The sequence below is a fragment of the Eleutherodactylus coqui genome, chromosome 1 (genome assembly GCF_035609145.1).
Source record: "Eleutherodactylus coqui strain aEleCoq1 chromosome 1, aEleCoq1.hap1, whole genome shotgun sequence".
Lineage (NCBI taxonomy): Eukaryota > Metazoa > Chordata > Amphibia > Anura > Eleutherodactylidae > Eleutherodactylus > Eleutherodactylus coqui.
This window is the reverse complement of record NC_089837.1, coordinates 310,384,942-310,405,426: the sequence shown is the minus strand read 5'-3', so window position 1 is coordinate 310,405,426 and position 20,485 is coordinate 310,384,942.

The window sequence follows — 20,485 nt, the reverse complement described above, 5'->3', positions numbered from 1 at the left end:
ACTGTAGGCGAGGGCCCCCAAAAATTGGTGTACCAACAGTACTAATGTACCTCAGAAAATTGCCCATGCCCAACCAAGAGGGCAGGTGAAACCCATTCATCGCTTTGGTTAATTTGGCTTAATTTGTACCTAGGCCTGGAGGCAGCCCAGTTAAAATAAAAATTGGTTCAGGTGCAAGTTTCAACGCTTTAATGAGAATTGAAACGTATAAACATTGTTTACTAAAGTCATATGACTGAGCCTTGTGGGCCTAAGAAAAATTGCCCGTTCGGCGTGATTACGTCAGGTTTCAGGAGGAGGAGCAGGAGGAGGAGGATGAATATAATACACAGATTGATGAAGCTAAAAGGTCCCCGTTTTTCATGGCGATAGAGAACGATGCTGCCATCCGCGGGTGCAGCCTACGTATTGCTTAGGTATCGCTGCTGTCCGCTGGTGGAGAAGAGAAGTCTGGGGAAATCCAGGCTTTGTTCATCTTTATGAGTGTAAGCCTGTCGGCACTGTCAGTTGACAGGCGGGTACGCTTATCCGTGATGATTCCCCCAGCCGCACTAAACACCCTCTCTGACAAGACGCTAGCCGCAGGACAAGCAAGCACCCCCAGGGCATACAGCGCGAGTTCAGGCCACGTGTCCAGCTTCGACACCCAGTAGTTGTAGGGGGCAGAGGCGTCACGGAGGACGGTTGTGCGATCGGCTACGTACTCCCTCACCATCCTTTTACAGTGCTCCCGCCGACTCAGCCTTGACTGGGGAGCGGTGACACAGTCTTGCTGGGGAGCCATAAAGCTGGCAAAGGTCTTGGAGAGTGTTCCCCTGCCTGCACTGTACATGCTGCCTGATCTCCGCGCCTCCCCTGCTACCTGGCCCTCGGAACTGCGCCTTCTGCCACTAGCGCTGTCGGATGGGAATTTTACCATCAGTTTGTCCACCAGGGTCCTGTGGTATAGCATCACTCTCTAACCCCTTTCCTCTTCGGGTATGAGAGTGGAAAGGTTCTCCTTATACTGTGGGTCGAGCAGTGTGTACACCCAGTAATCCGTAGTGGCCAGAATGCGTGTAACGCGAGGGTCACGAGAAAGGCATCCTAACATGAAGTCAGCCATGTGTGCCAGGGTACCTGTACGCAACACATGGCTGTCCTCACTAGGTAGATCACTTTCAGGACCCTCCTCCTCCTCCTCAGGCCATACACGCTGAAAGGATGACAGGCAAGCAGCATGGGTACCCTCAGCAGTGGGCCAAGCTGTCTCTTCCCCCTCCTCCTCATGCTCCTCCACCTCCTCCTCAATGCGCTGAGATATAGACATGAGGGTGCTCTGACTATCCAGCGACATACTGTCTTCCCCCGCCTCCCTTTCCGAGCGCAAAGCATCTGCCATTATGCTTTGCAGGGAACTTCTCAAGAGGCATAGCAGAGGAATGGTGACGCTAATGATTGCAGCATCGCTGCTCACCATCTGGGTAGACTCCTCAAAGTTTCCAAGGACCTGGCAGATGTCTGCCAACCAGGCCCACTCTTCTGTAAAGAATTGAGGTGGCTGACTCCCACTGCGCCGCCCATGTTGGAGTTGGTATTCCACTATAGCTCTACGCTGCTCATAGAGCCTGGCCAACATGTGGAGCGTAGAGTTCCACCGTGTGGGCACGTCGCACAGCAGTCGGTGCACTGGCAGATTAAGCCGGCGCACCTTTCCGAGCAGGTCTGACAAGCGTGGGTAGCTTTTCAGAAAGCGCTGAACCACCAAATTCAAGACATGGGCCAGGCATGGCACGTGTGTGAGGCTGCCGAGCTGCAGAGCTGCCACCAGGTAACGGCCGTTGTCACACACGACCATGCCCGGTTGGAGGCTCAGCGGCGCAAGCCAGCGGTCGGTCTGCTCTGTCAGACCCTGCAGCAGTTCGTGGGCCATGTGCCTCTTCTCTCCTAAGCTGAGCAGTTTCAGCACGGCCTGCTTACGCTTGCCCACCGCTGTGCTGCCACGCCGCGCGACACCGACTGCTGGCGACGTGCTGCTGCTGACACATCTTGATTGCGAGACAGAGGTTGCATAGGAGGAGGAGGAGGAGGGTGGTTTAGTGGAGGAAGCATACACCGCCGCAGATACCAGCACCGAGCTGGGGCCCGCAATTCTGGGGGTGGGTAGGACGTGAGCGGTCCAGGTTCTGACTCGGTCCCAGACTCCACTAAATTCACCCAATGTGCCGTTAGGGAGATATAGTGGCCCTGCCCGCCTGTGCTTGTCCACGTGTCCGTTGTTAAGTGGACCTTGGCAGTAACCGCGTTGGTGAGGGCGCGTACAATGTTGCGGGAGACGTGGTTGTGCAGGGCTGGGACGGCACATCGGGAAAAGTAGTGGCTGGCGACTGGGAACCGAATAGCGTGGGGCCGCCACCGCTATCATGTTTTTGAAAGCCTCCGTTTCCACAAGCCTATACGGCAGCATCTCCAGGCAGATCAATTTGGCTATGTGCACGTTTAACGCTTGAGCATGCGGGTGCGTGGCAGCGCACTTGCGCTTGCGCTCAAACACTTGCGCTAGCGACGGCTGGACTGTGCACTGAGAGACATTGGTGGATGGGGCCGAGGACAGCGGAGGTGAGGGTGTGGGTGCAGGCCGGGAGACAGTCGTGCCTGTGTCCTGAGAGGGGGGTTGGATCTCAGTGGCAGGTTGGGGCACAGGGGGAGAGCAGGGGTGCAAACCGGAGGCGGTGAACGGCCTTCGTCCCACCTTGTGGGATGCTTGGCCATCATATGCCTGCGCATGCTGGTGGTGGTGAGGCTGGTGGTGGTGGCTCCCCGGCTGATCTTGGCGCGACAAAGGTTGCACACCACAGTTCGTCGGTCGTCTGCACTCTCAGTGAAAAACTGCCAGACCTTTGAGCACCTCGGCCTCTGCAGGGTGGCATGGCGCGAGGGGGCGCTTTGGGAAACAGTTGGTGGATTATTCGGTCTGGCCCTGCCTCTACCCCTGGCCACCGCACTGCCTCTTCCAACCTGCCCTGCTGCTGCACTTGCCTCCCCCTCTGAAGACCTGTCCTCAGTAGGCTTAGCAAACCAGGTGCGGTCAGTCACCTTATCATCCAGCTGCTCTTCCTCCGAATCCTCTGTGCGCTCCTCCCTCGGACTTACTGCAATTACTACTACCTGAGTGATAGACAACTGTGTCTCATCGTCATCGTCCTCCTCACCCACGGAAAGCTCTTGAGACAGTTGCCGGAAGTCCTAAGCCTCATCCCCCGGACCCCAGGAACTTTCCAAAGGTTGGGCATCGGTCACGACAAACTCCTGCAGTGGGAGAGGAACCATTGCTGCCCATTCTGGGCAGGGGCCTGAGAGCAGTTCCTGGGAGTCTGCCTGCTCCTCAGAATGTGTCATTGTAATGGAGTGAGGAGGCTGGGAGGAAGGAGGAGCAGCAGCCAGAGGATTCAGAGTTGCAGCAGTGGACGGAGTAGAAGTCTGTGTGGTCGATAGATTGCTGGATGCACTTTCTGCCATCCACGACAGGACCTGCTCACACTGCTCAGTTTCTAATAAAGGTCTACCGCGTGGACCCATTAATTGTGAGATGAATCTGGGGACCCCTGAAATTTGCCTCTCTCCTAATCCCGCAGCAGTCGGCTGCGATACACCTGGATCAGGAGCTCGGCCTGTGCCCACACCCTGACTTGGGCCTCCGCGTCCTCGCCCGTGTCCACGTCCTCTAGGCCTACCCCTACCGCTCAGTATGGTGTATTACGAGTAGAGCAGAAACAGAACGCTGTAATTAAATGTGCCGCTTATTGGCCTGTGGTTGGAGGCTGACTTCACTTATGGAACGCACAGCAGAGCCAGCAAACAATTTTGCGCATGCCTGTAGTGAGACGTAGGTGCGTATGACTCAGCTAGTGGAATTCACAGCGCAGAAGCAGTCAAGTGGCCAAAGGCCACTAGTAGGCCCTAAGTATTTAGCTTCTATTTTTTTAAATGCAGAGGTGGTACAGCAGACAGATACTGTAGGCAGCGTATATTATGTATACTGTTTCCCTCTGGCGGGATGATGGCGGTGATGTAACGGAATGCACAGCAGATCCAGCAAACACTTTTGCGCACGCCTGCACTGTGACGTAGGTGCATATGACTCAGCTAGTGGAATTTACAGCGCAGAAGCAGTCAAGTGGCCAAAGGCCACTAGTAGACCCTAAGTATTTAGCTTCTATTTTTTTTAAAGCAGAGCTGGTACAGCAGACAGATACTGTAGGCAGTGTATATTATGTATACTGTTTCCCTCTGGCGGGATGACGGCGGTGATGTAACGGTGACAGCAGAGCCAGCAAACAATTTTGCGCACACCTGCACTGTGACGTAGGTGCGTATGACTCAGCTAGTGGAATTCACAGCGCAGAAGCAGTCAAGCCTGCTGTAACGCTTAGCTGCATATTAATTAGGACTACTACCCCCAGCAGACACGCAATACACTGAAGACGGTCACAGGCAGCCCAAATATACTATTTTTCCCCAATTTTTTGGAAAAAGCCCACTGCCTATATAGCCTGTATATCTCTTTTCCTGTACCACTGTCCCTGCCTCACCAGTACTGGCCCTATACTCTGTACAATGACTGCAGACTGAGGACGCAATGCTCTGCACACCCGATATACAAAAAAAAAAAATGTGCAACACTGCTAAAAGCAGCCTCAACAGTACTGCACACGGTCAGATTTGGCCCTAAGAAGGACCGTTGGGGTTCTTGAAGCCTAATATAACTCCTAACGCTCTCCCTTTAGCAGCAGCAGCATCAGCAGCACTGTCCCTGATCTCTGTCAGAATTTTTTTGAAAAAGCCCACTGCCTATATAGACAGTATATCTCTTTCACCTTTCCCTCTTTCCCTGCCTCACCAGTACTGCCCGTATACTCTGTACAATGACTGCAGACTGAGGACGCAATGGTCTGCACACCCGATATACAAAAAAAAAAAAAAGTGCAACACTGCTAAAAGCAGCCTCAACAGTACTGCACACGGTCAGATGTGGCCCTAAGAAGGACCGTTGGGGTTCTTGAAGACTAAAATAAGACTTAACACTCTCCCTATAGCAGCTACAGCAAGACAGCAATTTCCCTGATCTCTGTCACCATGCATCTGTGGCGAGCCGCGGGCGGGGCAGATTTTAATACTCGGGTGTCACCTGATCTCCCTAGCCACTCACTGCAGGGGGCTGGTATAGGGCTGGAACATCACAGGAGGAAGTTGTAATGCCTTCCCTGTCTTTCTATTGGCCAGAAAAGCGCGCTAATGTCTCAGAGACAAAAGTGGAAGTAACTCGAACATCGCGTGGTGCTCGTCTCGAGTAACGAGCATCTCGAACACCCTAATACTTGAACGAGCATCAAGCTCGGACGAGTGCGCTCGCTCATCTCTAGTTCCAGCACATCATCTCTGGCAGCCAGTGGTGCATCTGCACTGGATTGGAGGAAGCCTCAGACTAGAATTACACAGGAAGTAGCAAGTTGCTCCTGGGAATCGTAGGCGTAACTTGTATCCCAAAGCATGGACACCCTGGCCATGTGCTGCTCAATGTGCAGGACACTGCACATTACAAGTCCTATTCTTGTGCGTGAATTGCATAAAAATAGGACATGCTTCATTTTTTTATCTTACACCATTGGTACGAGAAGAAAAGCGCTCATGTAAATTTACCCATTGGAAACAATGGGTTAATACATCACACAAGTTTTGTAAGTCTCGCAAATGCACAGGACTCATGCAGTTTTCGTTCAAATGTTGCCTAAGAAGGTGAGCTCTGTTTTATTTAGGCTTTTTTTTAATTTTAGGACATTTTCAGTTCTTTTTGTAAACTACTGAAGAACTTCTATAAAGCTATGTGGCACATTTTGGTGTGGATCCATGTCAAGATCTGCATCAAAATCCATATGTTACATAGCATCAAAATCCATATGTAACATAGATTTAAGCATGGCTTTTGATGCGGATATCACCCCATCATTTAAAGAGGTGACATCCGAACTGAAAATCCACAGCAAATATTGACATGCTAAGCATTTAAAATCCACACTGCAGGTAAATTTACACTGCAGATTTTTTTTAGCAACATAAGAATGGATTTTCTCAAAATCCCTTGCACTTCGCTGCTGCTGTAATATGCTTTGGATTTTCTGCTGCATGTGTGAACATGCCCTAAAACGTGTACTAGCATGCCCAGAATATTATGGGTTATCAGAGTAAATTACATAAAAGGAGAGAGCTACAAGTCTCAGTGCTTCCTTGGTAATAAGATGTTACTCAATTTCCATCATCACAGGACCTTTACTCTCCACTGCTGAACTGTGTCCCTCTTGATAGCATCACATCTTTCAACTCCACTGCTCGGCACACATTATAGCCAAGTTTTGCCTCCTCTTGACATCATCGCAGGTCCGGATTTACTTATCATCTAAACAGCACCTAGGTCCTCTCCTCTTCTCATTTCTGCTGTCCCATTCCCTTTCCCGCCAGGAGGTGCTGCCTGAGGCAGGAGGCTCATCCTGGCTAACAAATAGAGCACCCCTGTCAGTGTAACATAGTAACACAGTATGTAAGGCTGAAAAAAAGACATATGCTCATCCAGTTCAGCTTATTACACGCCCAGTGTTGATCCAGAGCAAGGCAAAACAATTGCAATGAGGTGGTTAGTACAATACCAAAGCTCCACGTATATTTTCAGGTGGCCAAATTCAAAGAGTTAATGTTACAACTCAAGGAAGCTTACCAATCAAATACAACATTGAATGCGATTGGAAGTTGTCTGTTTGATTAGTTTTTAAATAAAGACTTTTGAAATGAGGCTAGAAGATGCCTCACTTGTAAATACGCATAATTTATTATAATTCATTTATTTTCCTGTCTTTCTAAAGACAGGACCTCTCTCTGGCCCATTGAAACTATTTCTCATGAGACCTCTGTAAGTGGCCTTGGAAAACAGCCTTGCATTCCTGTGATTATTTTTATCAAAATATCTGAATAAGCGCTAAAGAAAGATAGATAAATGCAAAATTATGAAGCAAGATACATGACAAGATGAAGGATAGAAAATATTATGGCTTCTGCAACAAAATTCCCCCTTTTGTGACTGTTTCCTCAGGTTACATAGCCCACACAGTTAACATGATTTCCATTTTCATCCCAGAAACACTAAGGAACATGCTGCTGAACCTAACTTCTAGGAAGATGGATGTTCTGAAGAATTATTCATAATCCTTTCTGTTACACCTATGTAGGGTGGCCCTGTCCCTAAGCAGGCTGTATTCTAACTGTGGGTCTGAGAGTAGGAGACTCATGTATTCTGTGCACTGGCAAAGATAAAGCATGAGGAAACATGACACAATAATTTAGTTACGTCTAGGTTGTATTTCCTTTAATAACATGATTTGCGAACCTGTGTGTTTGTGGACCTGTGAACCAATTACTATATAAAACAGATTAAGTATGCACTGAATGCAACAGCAAAGGAATATACAACTTATCACTACAGTATACCAAAAAGTCGATATAGGCAAGATGCACTGAATCAGGAACTGGAAAGCCAATCAAACCATCCCTGGTCCTGTCCTGTCCTAAGGGTCTGTACCAACTTTTTGACATCTTGAATATTTTTATTAATAGATTTTAAATTATTAGTTAGGTTGAAACAACAAATACCTTCAAATTTCACACAATCAGAATTAAATACTATCAATTGTCACTCTGTTCTGCAGAGTAGCCTCCCTAGTAACTTGTACATCCAACAGTAACAAGTCAAGAGCCCGTGAGGTAGCGTTACGGTCTCTTGCCATATCACATGTTATAGCATTTAATACCCAGCCATAAGTTATTGCTAGTCCCCAAACCCCCATATTGATGCTCCCAGAACTGTTCAGTATTACTCAGCATTGTGGAAGGTCCCTCACAGGTTTCTTCTAGTTGACAGGAGTCCCTTTTTGCCCTAAATCGTAATCAGGTGTTTAATGCATTAGAATGCCTAAGTGTGACAAAGTACAAAACATACTGGCATAAGCAGCTGTAAGGTAATCTATCCCTATATGTGTTGTTTAGTAACACCAATCAATTAAGCCTGAATTGTATTCGTTTTGATTACCCAGCCCTAAAGCCCCATTTGCATGGGACAACTGTCGGGCAAATGATGCCCGACAGTCGTCCCACATGTACTCGCTCCCATGCTGTTGCACAGGAACGAGTATTGTTGGCTTGCAGCAGGGCACCTGAGGAAGATTTCTCTTCTCGCTCTTTTCCGCCCCTCTCCATTCACTCAACACAGTAGCCTGAATAGCTTCTGTTAATACTTTACAGCACGGTAGCAAGTAAACTCAGGGACGAGTGTCAGGCATCATTTACCCGACATTCGTTCTGTGTAAAAGGGGATTAATACTGTTAAACTTTGATCATCTAGACAGTATGTAGTTTTCACTAACTAATCCCTCATTCATAGTATGAGTGGGCAAGTAAACCATCCTTTAAGTCATGTCCATAGGTATTACATGAGGCTTGCCATTTGGCCTCGACCAATTATCTGCAGCTTTCTTGAAGAGTGTGTGCTCAGGGCTTACTATTTATGACAGTTCATCATGCGGTAACACAAAGGTGGCATGGCCACTACTGTGTGATCTAGAATACCAGACATCTGTCATCCAAAGAACAGGACATCTTACCCTCTGGCCCAATTTTTAACCATGCTATGTTGTCCCACATATTGTACACATTTACTAGGTAACCCATTGCAATCCCGATAGGGGGTATGATTTGAAAACAGAGTTGACCCATAGTTTGGAATCTCCACGCATGCAAACTTTTTCCAGGAGGGATAACAGTTTTTAGTGGCATTTTTCTGGGCAAATGAGATGGCATGAGCAATTAATAACCAACCAGGGGTCACCGAACTATGCTGCAACCATTATTAGGGCAGTTTTGATGTGGTGCTTTTGTGACAACACAGCGGTAACAAGAATTTCTTTAACCCTTTCCACTCCAATGACTGACCTGTTCCAACATCATAAAATTCCTCTATAGCTCTGATGTTGAAACAGGCCCGCCACTGAAGAGCATGAGTGAATCTGCACCCGCTTGTCATCCCGGCACAGTCCCTCCTTCCCTGGCTGCCCTGTCAGTAACCCTAGTGGGATTGCTGCGCTGCTGTCAGTGTCCCCGGAGGTCTGATGCGCTCCCTTCTTTCATCCCTGCTGCACCACTGTCAGTGTCTCTGGAGGCCCAGCGCGCTCCCTTCTTCCATTGCTGCTGCACTACTGTCAGTGTCCCCAGCAGCCTGGCATGCGGGTGGAACATGTACAGCAGCGGCATGCAGGGTAACAGCAGGGAGGAGAGTGCTGCCTGGGGGACATGGCCAGACACAGCTAGCATTGACTGTGATAGTGGAGAGCACAGTAACAGTGGACCCAGTTGCAGAGCTGTGAGTGTGGCACGGGGGAAAGGGGGACAGCACAGGGAGTATGCCGGGGACATGTGTCATCTGCCATGGGTATGTGGGTATGAGCATGGCACGGGCGAAGGGGGGGGGGACACAAGGGGTACACCAGGGACATGTGTCAGTTGCCACCGGCATGTGGGTATGAGCGCGGTGCGGGAAAAGGGGGGACACATGAAGTATGCTGGGGACATGTGTCAGCTGCCATGGGTATGTGGGTATGAGTGCGACATGGGAGAAGGAAGCGGGGCACAGGGAGTACACCGGGGGCATGTCTGACCTGCCAGGGCCATTTCAGCAGAATGCCGGAGGCAAGGGGGCTGTGCCCTTGACGTTCCTTGTCAGTGACAACGGCAAACCTGCATAACCTGGGAGTTGCCTCCCACTGGCAGTGGCCCAACCCATGTCTACACCTATACATCCGGAGGAGACATGATACACCAGAACCCTCCTTTACACATTACATAGCGCTCAATTAGCGCTATGTAATGCAGAGAGAATGCGGAAGTAACACGTCCGCATTCTGCCTGGTGATCATGTGACCTCCAGGAGCCTCCTGACCTCAGCTATCACTCACAGGCCTCGCTGCATCGGAAGGATGAACATACCCCTCCAGGTATGAACAAAAGATTATCAGCCGATCGTATCTGGGGACGCCGGTGATGAGCAGAGGTGCATCAGAAGGATGAAGAGAGAATGCGGAAGTGTTACTTCCGCATATCCGCCCGGCGATCATGTGACTGCCGTGCACTCCTGATCTCGGCTATCAATCACACCTGAAATCAGGAGGGTGAAGAGAGAATGCGGAAGTATTACTTCCGCATTTGACTGGCGATCATGTGACTGCCGGCACCCTCCTGATCTCTGTCAGAGATCAGAAGGGTGATGGGAGAATGCCATTCTCCCCAGCTCCAATTTATTTATGGAGGAAAAAAAATTGCATTGGAAAGGGTTAAACCATGATCTGATATTCTCCACAGTGAGGGTATAGCTACAAAGGGTATAGAGAAGCACGTTTTAGGGCATGAGTACACATTCAACAATTATTCTGTTTTCTGCATCATCAAATGCTACAACAAGTACATTATAATTTTTTACAAACTTATTGTCCCAATCAGCTTTCAACACATTATTAAGTCTGTGTGTGTATAGCAGCATGTAGCAATAGTGACAAGAGTCTTTTTCTGGTTCAGTAGCAAGGATTCTCTTGCAGTGGCTGACGTATATCCAATTATCTTTTCCTTCCAATTTAACTGAAGTGGCAATCATCAACTGGATCTGGTATGGTCCATCAAATCTCAGTTCCAAACTTTCTCTGTTATAAGGACAACCAGTCACCCCAGTCACCAGAAAGCAAAACTATGTGACTCCTCTTTTGAGTCTGGAATCGAGGAAAATACACATTTATGAGTGACAGTTTAACTCTTGATATAAAGCACTCATGTTGAAAGTAAGATCCTCATGCTGGGACTGGAGAAAGTATAGGCCTGCTATGGTGGCTCTATCAAACAAAATTTCACAGGGGCTCAACTCAGTCTTATGAATATGCACAGTTCTGAGGACTATTAGTAGAGGACTATTAAAAAATATGTATCTCTATTATTTTCTATGACTTCTGATATACTTTATCTTCAACTTTAGCAATTTCTTAGCCATAGTTTTGGCATTAGCAATTTTATTTAATTTATTTTACAAGCTACACCTCTACCTAACATGAGAAAAGCTCTATGCAAGCAACATAAACTCCAAAACACCTACTTTTGGTAGTCGTATACAGTCAATCTGCAGTCACTGAAACAGATAGTCTGCTCATGGCTTGCAGCGAGGAGTTGCCCTTACCAATAGGCCTGGGTTGTGACGGGCGCATCTATGCAGCCCTGTACAAATATGGTTGCAGCAGTGTTGAAACCTGGGCAAGCCAAGCAGAAGACACTGCTCATTGCATTGATGTGTTGGCCCATGGCTCAGATGTGACATTATGGAGTAGAGAGTGTGTGGGAAGCACAGGAGCTTGCCCTTCCTTCAAAACTCCATCAGTGTTCTGGTCGCTCCTCTGTTTTGGCACTCTTCCTTTTCTCCCTTTGGGTCCTGTTCCTGCAATTTAAGCAACAGACAGATATCCACACCCGTTTGGGGTGAAACCAGGTTAACAGCCATTACCTCAGTCAATAGGAGTTGGGCTGTTGCCTTGACTGCTGCATCTACACTCCGGTTCTTTAGAGCCTCAGGAATCACTTCCTTGGTGTGAGACTCGATCTTGATGACAACTACCTGTTTGGAAAGAGCTAAAGCCTTGTACAACACTGCTTCGGTGTTCTGGCTTGGTTTACCCAATGTTTCAATACATTTCCACTGTGCCACAATGGTGCAAAATCAAATGCGACTCCAAGAGCGTACCCCGAGTCAAAGCAGACATTGGCAGTCTTACATTCAGCCAGTCTGGACACTTCAGCGAGTGCCATGAACATCGGGCTCCTGAGCAGATGTCCTAGTAGGGAAGTGTTTTTGCCTAGAATTACCAATGCTGATTTTAACTGCAAAATCTGTTCTGCTTGTCCATCTTCATGATATCTGGAACAATCTACAAAAACTCTAAATCTACATTAGCAATTGGTTCGCTTTTAACATGCTAAAATCCAACAGTTTCCTGTGACATAAGGGCATTGCAATTATGTTGACATGGGACATCCTGTTGTTCTGTGGGCTCTAGTGATTCAAAATGCAGAGTATTTTCAGGCTGCTCAGTGATTGCTATGTCCATTTCTCCCCTGTGAATCCAACGAAAGTAATGTAGCACAATTCAATGTTTTTGGTTTTTTTTGTGGCCCTGGCCTGTAGTAATGCATGGAATGTTACTTCAGTGGCTGCCTCTTATACAGGGCTCAGGGGTTACTGAAGTGTGTGAGGAAGCACAACCCCTTCTTTTAGCTTGACCAAGACAGGTGGGACCGGAAGCTTGCCAATATCTTTCTTACTAGTCGCCCATAGCGTCTGTGGGACTTGAGTAGGCTGGGCTTAATCTGCAGGTTGGTGTGGACTTGCTAGCTTCTTCCCAGAAGAGAAAAGATTTTAAACAAGCAAATTAACTGTTCATCCACCTCAGAGCCAAGGGTAACAGTGCCATCAGATGAGAAGTGGATAGTGGCTTGCAAGGCTAGTAGTAAATCTGCATTAGGAATGGGGTTTACACAACATTTTCAAGACTCCTAAATTCACCTTCATAAATTCCAGATAATCATGCACTTGAAATTCAATGTCATGGTCTTCCCTCCCGCCCCTACTTTCCCCCTTTCCAAATTCAGTGGAAATAATGAAGTTGCATTTTGAACTATTTTGATTGTGATGTAATGGTACTAGCAGAGCGTTTTCATAGTCCAGGTCACTACAAATCTGGTTACTGAAGGTTTGTTATTTTGTGCTCAATGCAGGATTTTCATGCCTGCATGAGGGACCATGACTGTATAAGGCCCACTACACCTCAAGTAGCTGTGTAAAAAGATGTTGCTGATAGGAGAAAGAACTTATAAGCTATAACCATAACAACTGCACAAATGGTGGTAATCTGCTGATTTATTAAAGGTCTGATAACCTAATACCATTTGAGGTATATTCAATTTATGCTTGTATCATTGTAAGTATGTCTGCCCTAATAAGTTGACTGGGCAAGTCTCGGACACAATAAATCTATACACATTGGAAAAGTGATACCCTTTAAGCAAATTTTTCTTCTTTGATTCTGTTTGCAATGAACACTTCAGGTTTGTCAAATACACAATTATCTAATTGTAGTATCGTACTTCAGCAGTATTCAAATAAGTAGCATCTAATATTTTGAATATACCATGTACTTGTGTTATTATCACACACTTTTTTTTCTTTGCTAGACTGGTTTTTATTGAGGGGCAAAACCATTACATACTCTTCTTCCTTCCTTTTCCTTACATCATCTAGCTCCATGCCTTGTAGTTTAGACCATATCTTTCACACTTCAGATCTAGTGCTCCAACAGTACACATCCCATATATAACACATACACAGGCAATTAAAAAAAACTGTTTGTGCCAGCACACTTCTCAACATTACACACATGACAGTTTACTTATTCCGGGAAATAAGCGGTTGGGTGCCCTTTTCTCAAACTCACAATAACTCTCAAAGTTACCTATATCACAAAAATCACAAACAACAATGCTGCATTTATCAACAGTGCAATCCTCACATCCAATCCCATTTCTCAACAGTCAGAACAATATCCATCATCTACCAGTGTTGCTATTTCTCCTGGGCAATAGATGGGCACTACTCCAAATTTCATGGCTTTAGCTGATAAGATCAATCTACTAGAAGGTATGTCACCTTTCTCTCCAGGTCGCATAAAAGTCTCTTATGAGTACAGGCTGTGAACAGTATCTATGGAAGATTACTTGCCTATTTGCCTTGTAAGACAATATAACACTACACACACATGAAACACAACAGTTTCCTGTTTACATCTAATCTGTGGAATAACGATACAATAACCTTGCAGACATTAAAGAAAAGTCCAGGACAATAAACAACTGTTAAAAGGACCATATAGTCTGTTCACCAGTGCAAATCCTTCCCGGAGAAGAGAAAATCACTGAATTCTTTGCTGGACGCTGTAGTGAGATTCCAGTCATGCCTCAAGTTGGGTACCAAGTTTGTAAGCACAATACCTATGTTCAAGGTATATTTTCAAGTGGCCAAATTCAAAGAGTTAATGTTCGAGTTTGAAGAAGAATATAAATCCCAACATCGAATGTGATTGGAAGTTGTCTGTTTTATTAGTTAGTAAGCAGATGTATTTACACAGTTTTTAGACAAACAAATTTGAAAGGAGGCTAGAAGACACTTCACTTGTAAATATGCATAATTAATTATAATTAATTTATCATTGGTTATTTAAAACTCAGCAAGTGCAGGGACTAGAGATGAGCGAGCATACTCGCCCGAGCTTGATGCTCGTTCGAGTATTAGGGTGCTCGAGATGCTCATTACTCGAGACGAGCACCACGCGGTGCTCGTCTCGATTAAACGAGCACTGACCATTGAATTCAATGGAGCCGGCAATACAGCCAGCTCCATTGAAAGCAATGGGCTGCCGGTGAGTGCGGGATGAATTTTCGGGAAGGGCTTAAAAATATAAGCCCTTACCTGAAAATCATCCTAAAATGTGTAAAAAGTAAAAAAAAAAAAATACTCACCTTGTCCCGGCAGAACAATGTTAGCCCATTGAATTCAATGGAGACGGCAATACAGCCGGCTCCATTGAAAGCAATGCGCTGCGGGCGAGTGTGGGATGAATTGTCGGGAAACGCTTAAATATATAAGTCCTTCCCTGCAATTCATCCAGAAATGTGTAAAAATAAAAAAAATATATATACTCATCTGATCCCGTTCAGCCGCGGCCAGCTGGCAGTTCTCCTGAACTGCTCTCTGTAGTATTCAGCAGCCGGGGATTTATAATCCCCGCCTGCTGAATGAGCTGCCTCTGATTGGTCACAGCCTGACCAATCAGAGGCAGCTCTCACTCACACCCATTCATGAATTCATGAATGGGTGAGTGAGTGCTGCCTCTGATTGGCTCAGCGCAGCTCTCACTGCACCAATCAGTGGCAGCACTCACTCACCCATTGCCGGCTCCATTGAATTCAATGGGCTAACATCGTTCTGCCGGGACAAGGTGAGTATTCTTTTTTTTTTTTACTTTTTACATATTTTAGGATGATTTTCAGGTAAGGGCTTATATTTTTAACACACATAATTCATATGCAGGAATCCGGCTTTCGTGAAACGAAAGCCGGATTCCTGCATATGAATTATGTGTGTCTAACTAAGCCAAAGTAGCCGGATGGCAATGTGAAGGCGTGTGAGTATACCTGCTTACGGGACTAAAGCTGCAGCACAAGAAGCAAGGTGGGACAGTTTATTTTTTGCTTCGCTTATATTTTTAAGCCCTTCCCGAAAATTCATCCCGCGCTCGCCGGCAGCCCATTGCTTTCAATGGAGCCGGCTGTATTGCCAGCTCCATTGAATTCAATGGGCTAACATCGTTCTGCTCTGCCACAGCTGTTACAGCTGTGGCAGAGGAGAACGATCGTTATGCTGACAGTGCGGGGGGGAGGGGGTCTCACTCTTGCCACTATTGTGGCTAAACAGTGAGACCTCAGAGCCCGAAATGCAGCCCTGCATGTTGCTCCTCGCCTGCCCTATCCATTTCTGTGTTTTTTACATGACTTTGGTGATTTGCTAAGATTTTCACAAATGAAAACCTTAGCGGAGCACCAGTCATATACAAAAATGCTCGAGTCGCCCATTGACTTCAATGGGGTTCGTTACTCGAAACGAACTCTCGAAAGTTCGACTCGAGTAACGAGCACTCGAGCATTTTGGTGCTCGCTCATCTCTAGCAGTGACATTTCTCTAAAGTAGAATTTTTTGTTTGGCCGATTGAAACTGTTTCTCGTGAGACCTCTGTAAATGGCCCTGGAAAACAGCATTGCATTTCTGTGATAGTTTCATAATATCTTAATACATGCTGAGGAAAGACATATAAGTGGAGAAGTACAGAGCAGGATACAAAACAAGATGGAGAATAGAAAATATTCTGCCTTCTCTCCCAAGGAAGGAGTTAATTTTCCCCATTTTAGGGAAAAAACATTCCTTCCCCACTCCAATCTGGCAATCGTAATAATACCTGGATCACCGACCCTTCTGAAATTATTAGTGATTATGACATGTAGAGATGAGCGAGCGTACTCGTCCGAGCTTGATGCTCGTTCGAGTATTAGGGTGTTCGAGATACTCGTTACTCGAGACGAGCACCACGCAATGTTCGAGTTACTTTCACTTTCATCTCTGAGACATTTGCGCATTTTTCTGGCCAATAGAAAGACATGGAAGGCATTACAACTTCCTCCTGTGACGTTCCAACTAGAGATGAGCGAACATACTCGTCCGAGCTTGATACTCGTTCGAGTATTAGCGTGTTCGAGATGCTCGTTACTCGTAACGAGCACCATGCGATGTTCGGGTTACTTTCACTTTCATCTCTGAGACGTTAGCGCGCTTTTCTGGCCAATTGAAAGACAGGGAAGGCATTACAACTTCCCCCTGCGACGTTCAAGCCCTATACCACCCCCCTGCAGTGAGTGGCTGGCGAGATCAGGTGTCACCCGAGTATAAAAATCGGCCCCTCCCGCGGCTCGCCTCAGATGCGTTGTGACATAGCTGAGGGACAGTGCTGTTGGTGCCGGAGCTGCTATAGGGAGAGTGTTAGGAGTTAGTGTAGGCTTCAAGAACCCCAACGGTCCTTCTTAGGGCCACATCTAACCGTGTGCAGTACTGTGGAGGCTGCTTTTTGCAGTGTTGCACATTTTTTTTTTTTTGGTATATCGGCCGTGCAGAGCATTGCGCCCTGCAGTAATACTACAGGGACAGAAGTGGTGGTTAGGCAGGGAGAGTGTTAGGAGTGATTGTAGGCTTCAAGAACCCCAATGGTCCTTCTTAGGGCCACATCTAACCGTGTGCAGTACTGTGGAGGCTGCTTTTTGCAGTGTTGCACTTTTTTTTTTTTTGGTATATCGGCCGTGCAGAGCATTGCGCCCTGCAGTAATACTCCAGGGACAGAATTGTGTAGGCAGGGCCAGAAGACATATATTATTGAGTGAATATATGCAGTGGTCCTTTTCAAAAAAATATTGGGCAACAAATCTATTTGGCCTGCCTGTCACTGTGCTGCTCAGTGTTCTGGGTCCGTGTGTGCTGGGTGTAGTAGTTCTACAAATAAATACGCAGCCAGCTAAGTGTTACAGCAGGCGTGCGCCAAATTATTTCCTGGCTCTGAAATCACCGCTCTGTTGCAGTTAATAACAGCGCAACACTCTTTAGTTCTGTCACACACTCCAGGGACAGAATTGTGTAGGCAGGGCCAGAAGACATATATTATTGATTGAATATACGCAGTGGTCCTTTTCAAAAAAATATTGGGCAAAAAATCTATTTGGCCTGCCTGTCACTGTGCTGCTCAGTGTTCTGGGTCCGTGTGTGCTGGGTGTAGTAGTTCTACAAATAAATACGCAGCCAGCTAAGTGTTACAGCAGGTGTGCGCCAAATTATTTCCTGGCGTTCCGTAAACGAAGTCAGCCTCCAACCACAGGCCAATAAGCGGCACATTTAATTACAGCGTTCTGTTTCTGCACTACTGCTAATACACCATGCTGAGGGGTAGGGGTAGGCCTATAGGACGTGGACGCGGGCGAGGACGCGGAGGCCCAAGTCAGGGTGTGGGCACAGGCCGAGCCAGTCCGGTGGCCAGGGGTAGAGGCAGGGCCAGACCGAATAATCCACCAACTGGTTCCCAAAGCGCGCCCTCGCGCCATGCCACCCTGCAGAGGTCAAGGCGCTCTACGGTGTGGCAGTTTTTCACAGAGACGCCTGACGACCGACGAACAGTGGTGTGCAACCTTTGTCGCGCCAAGATCAGCTGGGGAGGCACCACCACCAGCATGCGCAGGCATATGATGGCCAAGCACCCCACAAGGTGGGACGATGAACGTTCACCGCCCCCGGTTTGCACCACTGCCTCTCCCCCTGTGCCCCAACCTGCCACTGAGATCCAACCCCCCTCTGAGGACACAGGCAGTACCGTCTCCTGGCCTGCACCCACACCCTCACCTCCACTGTCCTCGGCCCCATCCAGCAATGTCTCTCAGCGTAGCGTCCAGACGTCGCTAGCGCCACTGTTTGAGCGCAAGCGCAAGTACGACGCCACGCACCCGCACCCGCACGCTCAAGCGTTAAACGTGCACATTGCAAAATTGATCAGCCTGGAGATGCTGCCGTATAGGCTTGTGGAAACGGAGGCTTTCAAAAGCATGATGGCGGCGGCCCCGCGCTACTCGGTTCCCAGTCGGCACTACTTTTCCCGATGTGCCGTCCCAGGCCTGCATGACCACGTCTCCCGCAACATTGTACGCGCACTCACCAACGCGGTTACTGCCAAGGTCCACTTAACAACAGACACGTGGACAAGCACAGGCGGGCAGGGCCACTACATCTCCCTGACGGCCCATTGAATGAATTTAGTGGAGGCTGGGACAGAGTCAGAGCCTGGGACCGCTCACGTCCTACCCACCCCCAGAATTGCGTGCCCCAGCTCGGTGGTGGTATCTGCGGGGGTGTATGCTTCCTCCACTAAACCACCCTCCTCCTCCTCCTACGCAACCTCTGTCTCGCAATCAAGATGTGTCAGCAGCAGCAGCACGTCGCCAGCAGTCGGTGTCACGCAGCGTGGCAGCACAGCGGTGGGCAAGCGTCAGCAGGCCGTGCTGAAACTACTCAGCTTAGGAGAGAAGAGGCACACGGCCCACGAACTGCTGCAGGGTCTGACAGAGCAGACCGACTGCTAGCTTGTGCCGCTGAGCCTCCAACCGGGCATGGTCGTGTGTGACAACGGCCATAACCTGGTGGCGGCTCTGCAGCTTGGCAGCCTCACGCACGTGCCATGCCTGGCCCACGTCTTTAATTTGGTGGTTCAGCGCTTTCTGAAAAGCTACCCACGCTTGTCAGACCTGCTCGGAAAGGTGCGCCGGCTCTGCGCACATTTCCGCAAGTCCCACACGGACGCTGCCACCCTGCGCACCCTGCAACATCGGTTTAATCTGCCAGTGCACCGACTGCTGTGCGACGTGCCCACACGGTGGAACTCTACGCTCCACATGTTGGCCAGGCTCTATGAGCAGCGTAGAGCTATAGTGGTATACCAACTCCAACATGGGCGGCGCAGTGGGAGTCAGCCTCCTCAATTCTTTTCAGAAGAGTGGGCCTGGTTGGCAGACATCTGCCAGGTCCTTGGAAACTTTGAGGAGTCTACCCAGATGGTGAGCGGGGATGCTGCAATCATTAGCGTCACCATTCCTCTGCTATGCCTCTTGAGACGTTCCCTGCAAAGCATAAAGGCAGACGCTTTGGAATCAGAAATGGAGGCGGGGGAAGACAGTATGTCGCTGGATAGTCAGAGCAACCTCATGTCTATATCTCAGCGCGTTGAGGAGGAGGGGGAGGAGCATGAGGAGGAGGGGGAAGAGACAGCTTGGCCCACTGCTAAGGGGACAGATGCTGCTTGCCTGTCATCCTTTCAGCGTGTATGGCCAGAGGAGGAGGAGGAGGGGAAGGAGCATGAGGAGGAGGGGGAAGAGACAGCTTGGCCCACTGCTGAGGGTACAGACGCAGCTTGCCTGTCATCCTTTCAACGTGTATGGCCGGAGGAGGAGGAGGAGGAGGAGGAGGAGGATCCTGAAAGTGATCTTCCTAGTGAGGACAGCCATGTGTTGCGTACAGGTACCCTGGCACACATGGCTGACTTCATGTTAGGATGCCTTTCTCGTGACCCTCGCGTTACACGCATTCTGGCCACTACGGATTACTGGGTGTACACACTGCTCGACCCACGGTATAAGGAGAACCTTTCCACTTTCATTCCAGAAGAGGAAAGGGGTTCGAGAATGATGCTATACCACAGGGCGCTGGTGGACAAACTGATGGTAAACTTCCCATCCGACAGCGCTAGTGGCCGAAGGCGCATTTCCGCGGCCCAGGTAGCAGGGGAGGCGCAGAGATCAGGCAGCATGTACAGCGCAGGCAGGGGAACACTCTCCAAGGCCTTTGACAGCTTTATGGCTCCCCAGCAAGACTGTGTCACCGGTCCCCAGTCAAGGCTGAGTTGGCGGGAGCACTGTAAAAGGATGGTGAGGGAGTACGTAGCCGATCGCACGACCGTCCTCGGTGACGCCTCTTCCCCCTACAACTACTGGGTCTTGAAGCTGGACACGTGGCCTGAACTCGCGCTGTATGCCCTGGAGGTGCTTGCTTGTCCTGCGGCTAGCGTCTTGTCAGAGAGTGTGTTTAGTGTGGCTGGGGGAATCATCACGGATAAGCGTACCCACCTGTCAACCGACAGTGCCGACAGGCTTACACTCATCAAGATGAACAAAGCCTGGATTTCCCCAG